The 16,605-nt window shown below is 50.4% G+C and overlaps 1 protein-coding gene across 1 annotated transcript in view; it reads left to right on the top strand.

Moving 5' to 3' along the window:
- The first annotated feature begins 315 nt into the window (after positions 1-315).
- The window catches only part of EPS8L2 (EPS8 signaling adaptor L2), a 61,585-nt gene continuing 45,295 nt past the window's right edge, over positions 316-16,605 (top strand). The window contains exon 1 of the mRNA XM_084288173.1: positions 316-586. The gene's annotated coding sequence lies outside the window, so the exon portion shown is untranslated. The remainder of the gene's footprint in view (positions 587-16,605) is intronic.

Here is a 16,605-nt window from a genome sequence, read left to right as displayed (position 1 = left end):
CATCACCCACCTCCCCCCCGCTGCCTTCTGCCTCCCGCTTGGGCACGAAATGTTCTCGGGCAGAAGAAACCTGAAGTTTTACACGTCCCCCCCGGGCAGCGCACGGCTCGGCTCTGGCTCCCCTTGGGCCAGGAGCGGGCGAAGGCCCCAGGTGCCCCCGCACCTCATGGGGATGCAGGCGCTGCGCCGGGGCCACCGGCTCCTGGTTATACAGTAACCTGTTGCTCCGGGTCCAGCTCCACCTCTCGCTGCCTCCACATCCCTCCCCTCCTCTCTCCTCTGCCAAGAAACCTCTGTCACCTGCTCGCAGACAACTGGGGCGAGTGGCACGGGGACGAAAGGGCAGAGCGAAGCCGGAGGCAGCGGGACCCCCGGGCTGGGGCGCTGGGTGGGCTCTGCCTTGCTCTCCCCTCCATCCTCTCGGCCGGGGCACTCAGCTCGTGGGCAGAGCGTGTCGCAGGGAGGCACAGGGAGCTGGGCTGCCGGAGAATGGCAGCAGGATTTCACTAGGAGGGCACAGCTAAGTGGGACAGGACGTACAGGAGCCAAGGAGACTGCAGGAGACACCAGAGGCTTCTCGGCACCGGTGAGTCTCTCCTTTCAAACCCTAAAACTTTACATCCCCCCCCCTCACCCCTGAGTAAACTCACCTCCCTGAGTTTATCCGCTTCAAAAGTTTGGCTGATTAAGCCTCGGAGGGGGCGTGATCAGAGGGGGCTGTGGCTGGGATACCTGTAAATGTATACTTTTATATCCTTTTTTTTCAACGTGAGGAAAAAAAAAAAAAAAAAAAAGTTATTTTTCTAGCATTCTTTTTTTCTGGGTTTGTTTCCCGTTCTTGCACGTCCCCAGCAGGCTAGATCCAGTAGGTGGCACTTTCTTGGCAGCAAAATGTCCGTCCTGCACAGAACAGGATCTTTTTTTCGTTTCTAATGAAGCTCAGAGACAGTAGGTTTGAGCAGCTGTTTGTTTGCAAACCTTGGGGTTTCCTCCCTTTGGGATGTGTGTGGAGAGAATTTTTGCCGCTACACACCGGGCTCCTCTCAGGCTGCTGCTTTTGATGAGCTCTCCCTGCCCGTGACCTTGGCAGGATTCATTACCCTATTTCAAAATGAGGGGAAGGCTCACTCAGAGCCACCCCATCCCCTTGCATGACAGCTCCAGCTACCTGCGAGCTTTCATTCCTATTCCTGAGTCTGAGAGCTGCTCTCCTTCCCCTTTCACTTATTTGCCTGGAAAATGCCAGTGCAAACTCCACTGAGGACAAGGTTCAGGGACAAATGATTTGACTGACGTTATTTTTAAATATGAAGAATAACTCTGAGACAACACAGTAGTAAATTACAGTGATTGCCCTGCCACAATTAGGGCAGTGGAAGGGGTAACACTTCTGGTGCTGGGCTGCTCTGAATTGCCACATGAAGCAAGTGTGGGTAGATCTACTGGGGGTAGATCTCTTGGTGGTTGCGTGGCCAGGTGCTACAGTGCCGAGCTGCTTCTGTGGGCTCTGTCCCAAAAAAAAGGACTTTTTCTGGGTTAAAGTAATGACAGAGAGAGGCTCAGCCCCCAGCAGATGCACAACAGTCGAAGGGAAGACCCACGCGGGGTTTTACCTGAGACTGCCACATGCAGTGGGGCTCCTGGCTCTGTTTATTCGAGTGATCAATTTTGGGGTTGACAAGGGAGAAAAATTAGTCCTCAACACACATAAAGGGCAGAGGGATCATGGGGCCCTTTAAAACACAGCTGTGAAGAGGGAGTTGGGATCCACTGTGGGAACGTGTCTGTAAAGTGGCAAAGGTCATTGCTTCGCCCTATTAAAAACAAGGTTAAAAACTGGTGTTTGGGACAACACAAACAGATTAAGCCCCAGGCCTGCTGTTGGACCTGGGTTGTACCTGCTTTCGGTTTCTGCTGCTGAACAGTTAGGAAGCGAGGCTGGTCAGGGACTTCTTGCTCTCTCAGCTGGATCCCAGCCCTGCAGCACACACAGGAATCTGCAGCGAGTCTGGCACAGGATCTGCTGCACTCTGCAGGACAAGAAGGGTGGGTTAAGCATGTAAGGAAAAAACGTTACAGGGCCTGGGTCTGTTTCTGGGCAGCGGAGAAGAAGCTGAGCACCAGCATCTTCTTATTGGTAAAGACCCAAAGCAGGAAACAGCTGTGACGGAGCGCTGCTGCTGTGCGCACACACGCATACTCCCCCATTTGCTTGGTGTGATAAAGCAGTTTGCCAAGCTTGCAGTCCTCGGCTTTCTGCCACTGTGGCTGTCACCTCCCAGCAGCAGAGCAGGCAAACTCACTAAGTCAGAGGTGAGCAGCCTGAAGGGGGAAATATCTTCTGGTCCACGGGCCCTGTATTGGAGGCAGACAGCCTCTCTCCTTCGGTGCCCGCTTTTGTTGACTGCAAACAACTCACCATCAGCTGGAGTGACAAAACCTGGCCCCGAGCCTGGCCAAGTAGGTCCTCTGGGTTGTTGCTGCTGTGGCTCCATCTGACCGACTCCCTGTCTGCATGGACGGGGTGCTTGCCAAGCTGGACAGCAGCTCGCCTGCGTGCACACAGGTGCATTGTGAAGAAGGAGCCGTCTGCGGTAGCGTTAGCAGCAGCCACCATTTTGTAGGGCTGTCCTGCTGGTGCTGCTTGGCTTCAGGAAAGGGCATGAAGAGGCAGGGAGGGGTTGCACAGGAGGAACCCAGGCCAGCCAGCATCACTCCGGAGGAGTAACTGGGCTGTTCGTCCCAATGAGGAGCCCCCGCTGAGATGGATGGCCTCAGGACCGCGTCTGCAGATGTGTGCTGGCATCTCACCCTTCACCAGATAGCTTTGAACGTGCTGGAAAACAGAGAGCTTTTCGTAGGGCCACAGGGAAATTCAGGCTGGAAGCATAACTTCATAGCGACAGTGATTCAGAAGGGACCCTAATGGACTCGTGAGTTTTCAGTCCTTCTGGTAGACAAAGAAAGGAGTGAAACAGGAAATATATGCGTTGGCTTGTGTGGGCTTGAGAAACATCCATATAAATAAGTCTGGGTGCAAAGCCTGAGTGCGTGGGGGGAGCCTCGGAGCCTTATTCCCCTAGGGCTGGGTCCTGGGGCAGTGCTTTGGAGCCATCCCCACCACACTGTTTTGCTTTCTTTCTCTCTTCCATGCCATGGTCTCGCTCTGCATGCTGTCAGGGCAGGTTTGTGGTTTTGACGAGGACTCAGCCATCTTCTCCTTGTGCAGGGCTGATGTCTGGCCTCACGTCTGTTTTACAAAACAGCAGTCAGCGCATGTCTTTGCATGGCCTTTAGCCTAGGAGCTTGATGTCATTGGCAATAAAATTCATCACCCTCTAAAAATACTCGAGCCTCACCAGCCTTCCCTAGCGTGTCCCAGGCAGAAGTGCTAGGACAAGTGCACCAACTTCCTGGAGCAGCAGCGATGGCTTCCCGCGCTGCAATAAAGCCTTCTCGGCAGCAGGGTGTCTTGTGGTGAGCAGCAGCATGCACGCAGTACCGGGAAGGCCTGGCAGCACCTGGCTTTTCCAGCACGGCCTCCTAAATTACCCTACTTTGGCCAAGGTTCAGCAGGTGCCCAGAAAAAATACCTACCTGCCTACCTAGGAGGTATTCCAGCCTCCCACTCGAAGGGAGGGGAAGGATGAAACACTTGACAGAAACGCTGCCAAGAGGGATTCGATCATGGGGAGACGATCCCATGCACTGGTGTCATTGAGCTGCTCCTGCATGGACGAAGCCAACTCTGCACAACGTGAGAGCTCTTCCTCTCCCAGGGAAGTGGGAGGTTTCCTTTCCACCCAGCTGGGGATGTCACCGCCTGCAAACTTGAAATACACGATGCCACAGGGGGTTAACCAAAAGAGCTCCAGTGTTTTTATTTCCTGGTAGTTCAGATAAATCAGGAAGAATCACAATTAGGAAGGGTGTGTAGCTGGGAGCTGGACCAGTCTGGAGACTTTCCCCACTCACCTGCACTGCAGTTTCCCAGGAGAGCCCAGCCCGTGTTCCCATTCCCTGAATGATCCCAAGGGTTTTATTGCAATGTGCCCACCACCACCAAAGTTCCACCAAGGAAGCAGACCAAAAGCTTCCCCAAAAGCTTGCCTTCTGGACAGTGGGCACACACACTACCTTCCTCCACTGACCCTGAGTCCATTCTGGACTTGTTGTCACAAGGAAGGAGTTTGTGTCCTGTGGGATCCCATGGGAAGGAGGAGCTGTGCTGGGGCTGTTCCCAGTTGTGGTGGTGGGATGGGGATGGGGATAGGAAGAGGAAGCCAAAGGTGGGGACTCACAGGAAGGGGGCAGCTGATAGGATCTGGCAGCAGCTCTGGCTGTCGTGATGGGCAGGTGTGGCACAAATGAGCCCTCGTGGCTCACTGACCTCCAGCCCAGCCTTGCCCTTGGTGCAGGCGGTTCCTTTGGTGGCCAGTAGAGCAGTAACACCATGCATTAGGTGGGCTTGGGTCTTCAGCACCACCTTGAAAAGAGCCAGCAAGTGCTTTAATGCTTTCTTTGCCTTGGTTTTCAGCTGGGTTACTGGCACTTCAAAGCTTTTCATAATTCGAATTTGCTTGAATTTTGTTCTTCCTACTTCCTTTTTTTTTTTTTTTTTCTCCCACTCTCTTATCAGTCTGAGCCTGTCCAGATTTATATCCTACAAAGGTAAATTGCGGACCATTTGAATGGCAATAAACCAAAGTTCAGCCACCCAGCAGTAATGCTGACCATTGCTAAGCAATACAGAAAGTAAAAAACTGCCGCTGGCAGGATGATGATTAAATCAAGAGAGCGGGCACAGTCTGAGCCAACACCAGCCTCCCCCAGACTGTTTACATGCAGCTTCCCTCTCGCTGAAGACAACCAGAAGTGGGAACTATCTGGGAGCCGATCACTGAGCTCCAGCAAGGAGCACGGTTCCACTCACTTGTTGCTTCTCGTAGTGGTTTTCGGAGACGGGACAAGGCGACAAGGTGCCTGTGCTGGCTTCACACCAGGGCTGTGTCTAACTCAGAAGCTCTTTGTGTGTTGGAGGTGTTGGCTACTGGGAGAACTAGAGCTGCCATCCAAGCTGTGGGCTCTTAGATACCTGCACCAGCAAATACAAAGTCAGCAAACCCAAACCCTAACCCTAACCCACCTCCTTGCTGAGGATAAAGCAGGTGCCTTGTCCTTTACTGCTGCTCACTCCTCATTGCTACCAGCAGGACTCCTTTGGGGTCACTCCTCATCCTGCAGAAGATGATTGGCAGTGAGGAGGGTGCTGGTGGGTGCTGGTCCTTGGTCCAGGTGTGGCTCACAGGGAGTCACAGAGGCTTGGGGCTTGGGCCAGAACTGGGACTCGTAGATATGAAATCCTCCAAGCCAGGTTTGAGGCTTTCGATGTTAACTCTATGGAGAAAGAAGCAACAACTCTGTGTCTGTGCAGAAGATAAGCACTGAGACATCTGTTTGCCCTAGCCTGAGACACCTCTTTCATCAGTAAATTCACTTTATGAAAACACTGGGGAGAGGGGAAGAGAGAAAGGTAATTGCACCCACGACAGCCCTTAATAAATCACAGGCTGGAGCCTGCTCTCATTCCTGACACTGCTGCCTCTTAATTATAGCTGTGTTCATCTGAGGAGACGGAGTAGGAGAGCCAGGCTTTATGCAGAAGGGAGCACTAATTAAAACCTCTCTGTTCCCTAGAAAGATATTCATGCTTTCCTCTGGGGAGGAAGCGAATGGACTTGTTCCCGGCCATTCCCCGCAGGTTAATCTGTAACACTGACTTTCACACAGTGAGGCAGTTCGTCTTGTTTTCAGTACCTGATGCTCTTGGCATTGCTTCTGGGTTGAGATATGGGACTTTCAAAACTCTCTGAAGAAGGAGGAGGAACAACAAGCATCCGGATAGACTGTGCAGGTGTGGGTGCTGCTTGTCCAGTGTAAGGTTTGGGATTAGGGGCTGGCTCCTGAGTTGTCCCCTGCTGAGACTCCAGCCCTTAGTATCTGACACAGGCAACACTTCTGGGATGAAGTGTGCCCCAGCCTGCACCCAAGCAACACTGAGAGACAAGCCTCTGACTGGAATTAGATGGACCTCAAGAGGCTGGATCCATGCTCAGCTCCACAGGGGAAAAGAACCAGGCCCCTCGGGCTGGCAGGGGATGGAGCCTTGCAGCACCAGGCACCTGCAGGCCAGCATCCCGAGCAGATCTCCAGGTGGTGAGGGTACACGACTGTGCTGACACAAACCCTTCCAAATTGCAGGAGGACAGTAGTACATCTACAACACGGGAGCAGCAATTAGGCCCACTGAAGTCAAAGTGCTGGTTCCTAAATGGTGCAAGTCAGCATTTTGCAGCTGGTCCTGCAGTACTCCAGTAGCAGAAGCTGGTGAAGGGAGAGCACAGTCCAGCATCCCAGCATAAGCTCACTCCAAGCAGACACTCAAACGAAGCCAGGGCAGGTTAGATATGAATAACGTGAGGAGCATGTTGTGTTTTTTTGTTTGTTTTGTTTTGTTTTCAGTAGAATTGGGGAGAGTAAATGTGCCATAAAAGGCTCTCAGGGTTGATTGTAGATCCACAGCACTGTCAGTTTTGTTGTTGCTGTCAGTTGCTACTGCTTGAATAAGTTAAAAAAATAAAATAAAATAAGGTTTCACCAACTGAAAAAAAAAAAAAAAAGCCAGAAAAACTGCAGCTTAGTCAGAGGAGCTGTTGCACTGACCTAGGTGAGAGCAGGTTGAACAGGATAAATTGAAAGCAAATGTGCCAGAGCTGTGCTTGTCGCTGGTCTTTGCCAGTAGGAGCAGGTAACACCCTAGGTGTGGTCAGGCCATCAGCTGCCTGAGCAATCCTCTCACACGTGGAAGCACCCTTCTTCCACTGCTCCTCCACTCTGCTGCTGTTTAAAAATAAAGAAGGAAGGGCCCTTTTATATATGACTTAAGTTACGAAACTCACAATACTCTCCAGCTTGGGAGTGACGGAGCTGAGGTGCTTCTGTCCTCGAGATCCGCGATGCTGCCTGTGGCATGGAGACAGTGAGATGGGAACAGTTGTTTACTGATAACAGAGCCGGGGGGCATCCTGAGAAACCAGCAGCTGGCAAGTGCAGCGTAGACAAAAGGAGATGGTTGAGCTCACCATGCAGAGCTGAGCTGCATCTTGCCGCAGGTAGTTTGGGGTGTCAAAAGTTTAGATGGGTAGGACAAAGTGCAGTCGGACAAATTCATCCTGACACCCGCAGGGAGCTGAGCACGGGGGGAGAGGCAATGGGTGACCCTGTGTCCAGGCAGCTGCTTCTGGCCCCAGCCCCGGCGACTGATCGGTGAGAGGAAATGTTGTATAGGTTTAATCACAGCCTAGGAAGCGAGGGCTGAGGGTGACTGGATGAAACAAGCTGAGCACTCAGCGCCCGCCTGCTGCAGTCACATGCGGACTAGACCAGACAGGTCCCCAGAACATCTGCTCCACACCTGGCACAACCCCAAGGAAACTCCTGATCTTTGCTCCCTGCCTGCCAAGACCTTGTAAGTCAAAGGTTAGGAGAACACGTAAAGCACTGGTGAAGACAGCAGGGCCAATCGGGGCTGTCACCACTCTCGGCAGTCCCTAGTGTTTTCCTAAGAGCACCGTGTGTGACGCTGGCTCCAACATGATCTGTCCTTGGCCAAGTGCAAATAGCTGCCAAGATGCTGCATGAAGAATCCGCTCTCCACTGCATGGGTGACTGCCACTCAGGTCCTCTCGTCTCAGCATTCTTTCCCCTAACACCTCAAGCGAAATTAGGGCTTGGTTAGCTCAAAACACCCAGCTTAGCAGTAGGTCCATGCTAGGCTTTTGCCACAAGTTGGTCCTACAGATGAGGACCTGGCAGGTGATCACCAGGAGTAGCACTTTGTCATAGCCCAGCTGAGCCCCACCAGGGCTGTGTGTGCTGAAAGAGCACCTTCAGGAAACTCTGGGAGCATCCTGAACTCCAGGCAGCTGTGGGCAGGAGGGCTTCTTGTCCACCAAGGTCAGGCCAGGAAGGGTAGTTACAGAAAGAGCTAAAAATTATATCTAATATAATTTTATCTACAGTTGAGGGGAACTGTACAGGAAGTTTTGCTACCAGGGTTGCATATCTGCTTTTCAGGAAAGCTGGTGTTTGCTCTGGTGCAGGATAAATGCCTTTGGTTTCTCAGAGAGCCCCTGTCCCTCTCAAAACAACATGTATTCCTGTGCTTTTCTGGGCTACTTGCCTCTCCCATCAAAGCCTGAAGCTCATTGAGATTGCCCACCTCCTTGCATAAAAGGGCTTTCTTGCTCATTCTCCCTCTCCCCTTTGAAGATCATGGGGTAATTCAGGTCAGCAAGGACCTCGGGAGGTCTCTAGCCCAACCAAAGCAGGGTCAGTCCTGAAATCAGGGCTTTACCTGGTCGGTTCTTGAAAATAAAGACTGGAGATGGCATAGCCGCTTGGGTAACCTTCTCCACAGTGCTGAGCTTCCCACAGCAGAAAGTGTCTCCTTTGTGTTTGCCTGCAGAGCTTTAGTCTTTTGGGACTGGAAATCCCTGTGCCAAGCCCCTGTGGGCACATGGGAGCAGCTGATGAAGCCTCTGATGATGTCTCTTCAAGACATCGCAGGAAACTCTTCTATGCCCTTTCCGGCTCTGTTATCACTCCTGGTTTCTTGTAATCCTCACAGACTCTCATCCCAGACCTCTGCTGCAGGGACCAAATATGCTTTTACTCTTTGCCCTAGCAGAAGTGTAATTTTATTTTATTTTCAGTGAGATTGTTAAAACATTTCTGCACTGTAAGATTAGGAACTGCCATTTAAATTCTTTTGATAAACCCAACCACACACATCCTTCTATTCTAAATGAAACAAAGGGCAAAGGGAACAGATTTTTTTTTTGTTTGTTTTTGGAATGATCTCTCACGGGACTGTTCTGGTTACTGCATAATTGGCTGTTTGTGCTGCAAAATCCCGCTCCTGCAGGCCTCATCCCCAGAGCCTGGTAGCATTACTGAAAGCCCAAGTGATGGAAATCAGCCATTGAGCCCAGATCACAGATGGTTACACTGAAAAAGATCAGGGTTTACTTGCATACATGCAGGAGGGGGCTCCACATTTGGCAGTGATGCTGGCTTGAAGCATTCTCGGTCGTTCGTGTTTCTGTGACTCTGCTTCATTGTGCTGGCACAACATCTCGTGGGGCTGGGCTGCAAGTCAGGTCCTGGAGCTGATCCGGCTGGAAAATGAAACAACAAGATGAAAAAATGTGTGTGTCGGGGGGAATGGGTTTCAAACCCTGTTGATTCCTGCTCTGAGTCATAGTGCTCCTGCACACACTTGCTGGGGGCCACCACCTTGGTGCTTAAGAAGAGGTTAAAGAGAGCAGGCAAGGAATAAGCCCATTTGTATCACCTGCCCTTGTGCCCATCCTCTGTGGGTTTCCAGACACCAAGTGCAACTCTTCCCCTGACAGCCAGCTGCTCTTCCCAGCTCAGGCACTTGCCCTGCACCTCTCCTCCCAGCCACAGGAGCTGATTCCACTTCAGCCTGCAGCTCTCTCTTTGTGAGACCATACAGTTTTGTTATGCCGTTTTTGTTATCTGCCCTACTTTAATAATTTTCACTCACATTCTGCCCTTATTTCCTCATTTGCAAACTCACCACACAAAAGAGGCTATCCTCCAAGCAGAGCATAGAAGTTTGGTCAAATATTTTCCAACAGAACACATTTTGCATCAGAAATCACCATTTCAGTTCCTAGGAGGACTCTGTGGGAATCCAAAAATCTCAACATTTCTCAGGTAAAACAAATAAACGACTGACAGCCAAAGCACATTTTGATGAACTCCTGTTTCTGCCTTCCAGGGGTGACCAGCAAGTGGTATTTGATAAGAGAATCCCCACCACCCTGCCAGCCCAAAATGTGACCTGAGCCCTGTCACGTCCCTGGTACTGTGGTTGCCACCAACTCACTGAGCTGGTTAAACTGATGTCAGCTTGTTTTCCTGCAGTGACACTCGTACCGGTGCTCCCACGTGCCAAGTTTTAGCTCAAATGAATTGTTTTTAAGTGGCCAAAAATACATAGACAGGATATGAGTAGGAAGCATAAAATGGGGTGGGAAGAGGTGGCAACGAATGCTGTCGTGATTAGGCTAAGGAGGCTGGAAAAGCCTTAAAACATCAAGTGTGATTTTCAAGACATGAATCTCCCTCGTATCTTCTGCCCCACCTTCCTGGGCAAAGTCAGAGGGTGAATTTTAGAGCAGGAAATGAAAATTATTGATGTATTAGCTGCCCCAACCCCGAAGTGCTGTATGCAGACATTTGTAAAAGGAGTAGGGAGCAGCGTGGAACATCTACTTGCTGGCACAGGCAGAGGGAGAGAGGCTGCACTCCTCTCCCTTTCTTTGGGGAAAGATCTCATGGTGTGACCTTCCTCCACAGGGAAAGAAGCATTTCTTGGTTCACATTTACCCATTATGTTCTGCATCTTGCTGCAACCCCAGGGACTTCAAGATGACCATGCTGAACATAGCCCCAAAAGTGGCTCTCAGCCTAACAACAAGCTTCTCTCAGCTGCAAAAGAAAAAAGCTCTCGACACACTAGCTGCCCTGCTGCACACCTGAACCTCTGCCAGACAAATGAATCAGCACACCAGGGAGTGACCAAGAACGCTCTTCCTTTAGGAGGAGGCAGTGGAAATGTCCATTGATCTCAATGCCCCTGTCTTACTCATGAACCGGTGGTGTGCAGGAGTCTGTTTACAAGGCCAACTCCTCCTGCCCCTCCTGGGGGTTGGTGAGGGACCAGCCATGCCACCCAGACATCCTCCCCTGAAGCATTTCTTCCCTGTCTAGGCTGGCACTAGCCAGGCAAGCGGTGTTCAGGTTTGTGTCACGGTCCTCCTGGGGCTAAGGCTTTTGCTGGGAAGCAATTTGGAAAATGCGTTTGTCTGCCAAATTTATCTGTTAGGTCACCTGTAAAAGCAGTAGCTGCAGAGGCTGGCTTGTAAGGATTGTACGGTACTAGGTGGGGTCACGGCGTACCTACACATTAGAACAAATGTTTAATGAACTATTAATGCACTTGGGTGGTCAGCCCAAAGCAATCACCACTGCAACAGCCAGTCAGTCACCAACCTGCATGGCTGCAGCTGGCAATAAACCACGGACACCCCTGGGGGATAACAGGGACCACCCAGGTGTCAGTGTGGTGTCAGAACAGTTGTCTGATAGTTGGATCAGCTGCTACTTCTGGAAGAAGCCGAACGAGAAAGGAGAGGTGTCCCTGTTGTGCAGTGAGGAGCACGTGAGGACCAGCTTTGGGAGTCAGTCAGTGCCTGCAGCCAGCAGACACGAGCACGCTGCCAGCTGCGCACAGGGCTTTGGTGCTTTGCCTGAAGACAGAAGCGATTCAATGCCCTCCTTCAGGCTGGGCTGGAGCAGAACAGGGCAGTGCCTTGGGCCGTGATCCGTCCTGCTCTGGAACATGACACACACGCAGTCACTCCCTGTTTTTACTGGCCTGACATCCGATTCCTGATTTCTACACAGAAAATAAAAAGGATCCCTTTCAGCAACAGAGGCACAGTGTCAAATCCTCCCCCCTTCTGAAAATCACAGCTCTAACCCCCTTGCTGCCCTCTAACCCCCTCGTTCCCTGCCTGTCTCTCTTCTCCCGATGCCCCATCTGCCAGCAGCTGGACAAGGGGACAGCCTTTGCTCGCAGAAGGTGTGGGCACAAAGGAAAAGACTACAAAATTCCTCACACCACTCTTCCCTTCCTGGGAATCCTAAGGAACTCATGTTGCATTTCTTCCCAGGGGACTCACAGCACGCTTCGTCCCATTGGGATAGTTTGGAACTAGGATTTTTTACACCATTTTAAAGAGCTTTCATACAGCGTGCACTCCTCCGCCTCCCTCCATGTCTCGAAAAGCATCTATTAATACTTGGCACGCTATTTCTGGGCTGGATTCTGAGGCTTGCTAAACCGCAGCCCAAGCACAGGTAATGCTCAGCTTGGCAGCCCTGGAGGAGACAGGCTCGGCAGACACAGCGAGCCCAGGCCTGCTCTGTGCTTTTCCATGGCTTCTGTGGGGTTTCTCCAAGAGAGAGGAAAAGTGTGAATTCAGGAGCAGTGACTCAGCCTGAGGACTCTGCCCACACTTCTTTCAGAGGGGCAGTGGAGGTGGAGTCAGCTTCCAATTTTTGTCCCAAGATCCTGGTGATTGTGGCTATTTGCGCGTTCTCCCTGGATATTTATAGGGCAAGGCACTGTCTAGACTTGCTTTTGGTTGTTTCTTTAAGGGGAGTTTTACCTCCTGGCAGGAATATAAAAGCTCCTAGTTTGGTTCAGCTTGTGCTGAGAGCCTTCCTCTGCCACACCAGCCTCTGTGGGCTCCCAGAGCCTCCAGCACTGCCTTGGCTCCTGACCTGGGTCTCCACTAAGGGCTGTTTGCAGATCAGCCATGGACTGCGAACAGCCACACATGCGTGTGTGTGTACAAGTGTGCTGCAGGGGGATGATTTCCCATCCTTTCTCTAGGTGATCTGTGAATCTCACATCGAGAATTTGTAAATATTGGCACTTCTGCTCCACGGTACCATTTTGTGTTTCAACACAAGCCTCCATTTCATCCCCATGATGGATCAATAGTGCAGACAGCAGATGTGTTGCCTCCAAACTCCTAGTGCAAGCTGGCAGGGCTGTGTGGCCCATGGGGACTGCTCATGCCAAGCCCAACTGCCGGACAAGCATGTGGGTGTTCCCCTTGCAATGCTGGGAAGTAGGACTGTTTGCTCAGGAAACACTTTTTAAGCGCAAGTTGCTGTTTCTGAGGAGGTTGGTGAACAAGGCACTGGCTCCTTGGGTGCAATCCTCAGTGATGGGTATAAATCTTATCCCATTTGGGCTGAGCACAGAAGGGCACGGCATATAAGAAGGGGAGAGACTTAAAAAGCAGCAGTCGGTCCCATCAAAGAAGAGGGATGGCTGTAGGGCAGAGGTGTCTTGGCCTAAAAAAGCTGCTCCCTGCTTCTTCCATGGAGGCTGAAGAAGACTTGGTTCTTCTCTACCTGGGCCTGGGTATTCGATAGCTACACAGCGAGTAACACACCAGTCACAGCTGGGATTTGGCCAAATCTACAACGTGTCTTTCTGCCAGCAACTGATGTCCCTGACCTGCTGGGCTGGGTTGTATTTATCCGGGTGCTCGTCTCGTGGAGAATCTCTGCAATGTGAAAAATCTTGTGTGCAGAGCAGGGAGTGTTCCTTCCAGGCACCCAGCAGGCTGTACCCACTGCCTGTGATTCTAACGACTGTAACACCTACATGCTGTGCATGCCCTGATGCTATGCTTGCATTTGGGCTCACCTCTTCCATAGGGGCTAGCATCTTCCCAAAGCGACCTGTGATCTTGACTGGCTCCGTCACTGCAAAGATGAAAACTTGAAAGGGTGCCACAGGTGGGAGGGAGGAAGCAAAAAAACAAGACTCATTGCTTTCCAAAACATGGGGCTCTGTAAAGATATCTCAAAGAGGGCAGATAATAAAGGGGACTCCCAGGGAGTCTCTGCGAGAGATTGTTTGGATGCTTTTCCCTTCTCAAAGCAGGAAATCACCAGCAACAGGTTCAAACGGAGTTGTGAAGCTTAGACTTGGCCTCGCTGAACCACCTTGACTTGCAAGGCCTGATCTGAAAGATGGGATTTGGAAATTCCAGTCTTAAGAGGAAACGTGTCTTGTTTGCTTGCTTTTACAAAGCAGCAACAACAAACGTAGCATGTTCACTTGCTTCTTTGCTCTGGATATGGGTTTCCCCTGATGCTATCTGACTAGCCCCAATACAGTTTTTTTTTTTTTTTTTAGGAGTATATGCTGTTGGAAGAGACCCTACAGAACAGGTTTGAGTTTCTTTCAGTGAGCCCTGCCAGGCTTACTTCCTGGCAGGTTCAGAAAAGCAACTGAAGGCAAGAGAAGGGTGGGTTCTTCATAAGGATGCTGGATCAGGACACACAAGACCCAGGTTAAATTCCCAGGTCTGCTGCAGTCTCCTGGGTTACACCCCACAAGCATGACCTAAAGCAGGCCATGTGAATTTATAGCTCTCAGGTGCCCCATGGGGAGCACTGAGCATACACCCCAAAGCCTCCCCAACACCACAAAGCTGTTCTGTTAGTGGGATGGTGTGGGATGTAGCCCCTTCTGTCTGCCAGCTCCTCCCATATGTTACCACAGCAGGTAGGGCAGATGATGGGAGCTGGAGGGACGTTCACAGGGGCTGTCTGGAGCGTGGACAAGCCAAGCAGTGCAGGACACATCCTGCCACAGCGCCTGTGCTCCTCTGCTCTTGTGTACATGACAAGGCTTAGCTCTGCAGGACAGTCTGTCAAACAGCTTTCATCAGCATCACATTCCCTTACAAAAACACCCAGCAACTCTAACAGACAGTGCTTTGTTTTCTTGGGAAGTTAAAAAGAGAACATCATGAGGCGGACGGCTAATGTTTCTAACTGATGCTTTATGCTGCTTGCCGAGGCTTTTGCTAGTTGAGCACCTCTGCCTGGCCCATCCAGTCGGCTCTGGCTGCCTGCACAGAGAGCAGCACGCTGCCGGGGATCCGTGCCCTCCTGCCCTGGGGCAGCCTTTCCATCACGTACATTTCACCCATGTTCATGCCCCGTAACCTGCTTGGTGGTGCCTTCCCTTACCATGTCCTGGGGCACTTCACATGTGGGGCAGAACAAGGCCATTCCCACCACCAGCTCTGGGCTGCATGGATGGGGCTGCCTGGACCACTTCACTTGTTGGCCTCAGCCCTGTTGGCCCAACCAGTCAAGAAAAGCTTTAGGCTGTGGACATTAAGCCCTATTTGCCCCCTTTTTGGTGACACATTGGTTAAACCAATTAGTATTAGTACAATGACTCCAATTAGGATAATATTTCAGTGCAAGTCCATGGGCATTTTGGAAGTCCTATCACAGCTGGCAGGATTTTTCAAGGTCTGTTAGAAGTGAGTTAGCCCATGCACAGATAAGCTTACTACTATACCTAGATAGCTTGTTGGGTTTTAAGGTTTTGAAGACAGTTCTTAAACAAAACTCTGCCCAGCTCAGGAGTAGCAAGTCCTACCAGACAGAGCAATGCATGAAATGCAAAGTTAAGTTCCTTTTCCTTCCTCTAGAACCAAGATGTACGTGGTCATTGACAAGTTCTTTCCAGCTCTTTGTGCCACAGTTTTCTTGTGTGTAAAACAGGTGAAGTAATGCTAGTCAGAACTTCACAGAAAAATAAGTGGGGTTTTTGTTTGTTTGTTTTGTTTTTAGTTATTTTTCCTGAAAGTTTCTGAGATTTGGCTTCATCCCAGCTTGGAATTAAAACAGAAAATTTCAAAAATCTCATCCAATACAAACTTAGGGAAAATCACACTCAAACAGCTCTTTCACATAGATGAATATATTTTGTCCTTGATAAATATCAAACACAATCTAGCTAACATTAAAGTACACAATCCAGCTGAGTTTTAACAGATGTTAAACTGCAGATCATTTCAGACTGAATGTATCAAAGTTTCTACTCACAAGTGTCTTAAGTTGAGCTTGGCCTTATTTTTTTCTGCTCTTCCAGCAAAACCTGTTACGTTCTGCCCAGCATTTCTCTGCTGCTACAGCTGTGTATTGTGACGGGCTCTGACACCAACAAACCCTCTCCAGCCCACTCTGATCTCAGTCTTAAAGGTGCTCTTAGACCTGTGAGGAAAAACACTTGCAGGCACTAGATGCTGCTATTGTTACTGGTATTCACTGTGATTATGATGAGAATTGTACTGGCCCTAAAAATACACGAATATTTCCTACTTTCAAGTTGTCCAATCTTCACCCAATATTTAGAATTTTTCACAATCCATTTCCATTTGCTCAAACAAAAACAATGCATGGCCACAGCAGACAAGTGGGAAATATTCCTGATAAAAATACTGTATAACAATTGCAGTGATCGGCCCACAGAAAAGAGAGCTATTACTTTTTCCTCTATCCCAGAGCTTCTCCACCCTTGCAGGGCTGCAGCTCCCTCTTCAAAGGCTCAAAGAAAGTCAAAACAATGCATGGCCCTTTTCCACTTACAATAAAAGTACAGAAATGGAGCACAGACAACAATGACAAGCTCCTATTATGAATATGTGTGTGTCTTTGGGAGGATATTTGACCTTCAAGGGCAAGGATGTCCGGAAAATCAGGGAGTGAGATTTCCTTGGCTTTTAAGCACAATGCTTCACCCACCTCAGTGTCCTCCAGCACTGGCTTCCACTGGTCTCCCTTGGGCCCCCAGTTCAGCACATGGGACCTCTGGGTCATCTGGGACATCTCTATCTGCCCAAGCAGATAGAGATGTGGGATGGAGGCTTTACAGGGTCACTGCTAAATTTGCCTCTTGCTTCCCTTCCTTATGCATGCTGGCCCACTGGGGAAGGAGGAGAAAGCAGCCACGCCCTGCAGGGAGATAAGAGAGAGATCAGGAACCCTCTAATCAAGAGAGTGTGAGCACAGCTGTAATGACAGCAGAAGGTGAAGACAACATGTGCATTGAGGTTGCAGGTT

Source organism: Netta rufina, assembly GCF_964035555.1.
Source record: "Netta rufina genome assembly, chromosome: 5".
Lineage (NCBI taxonomy): Eukaryota > Metazoa > Chordata > Aves > Anseriformes > Anatidae > Netta > Netta rufina.
The sequence above is the reverse complement of the archived record's forward strand: the minus strand, read 5'-3'. Positions and strand labels throughout refer to the sequence as shown.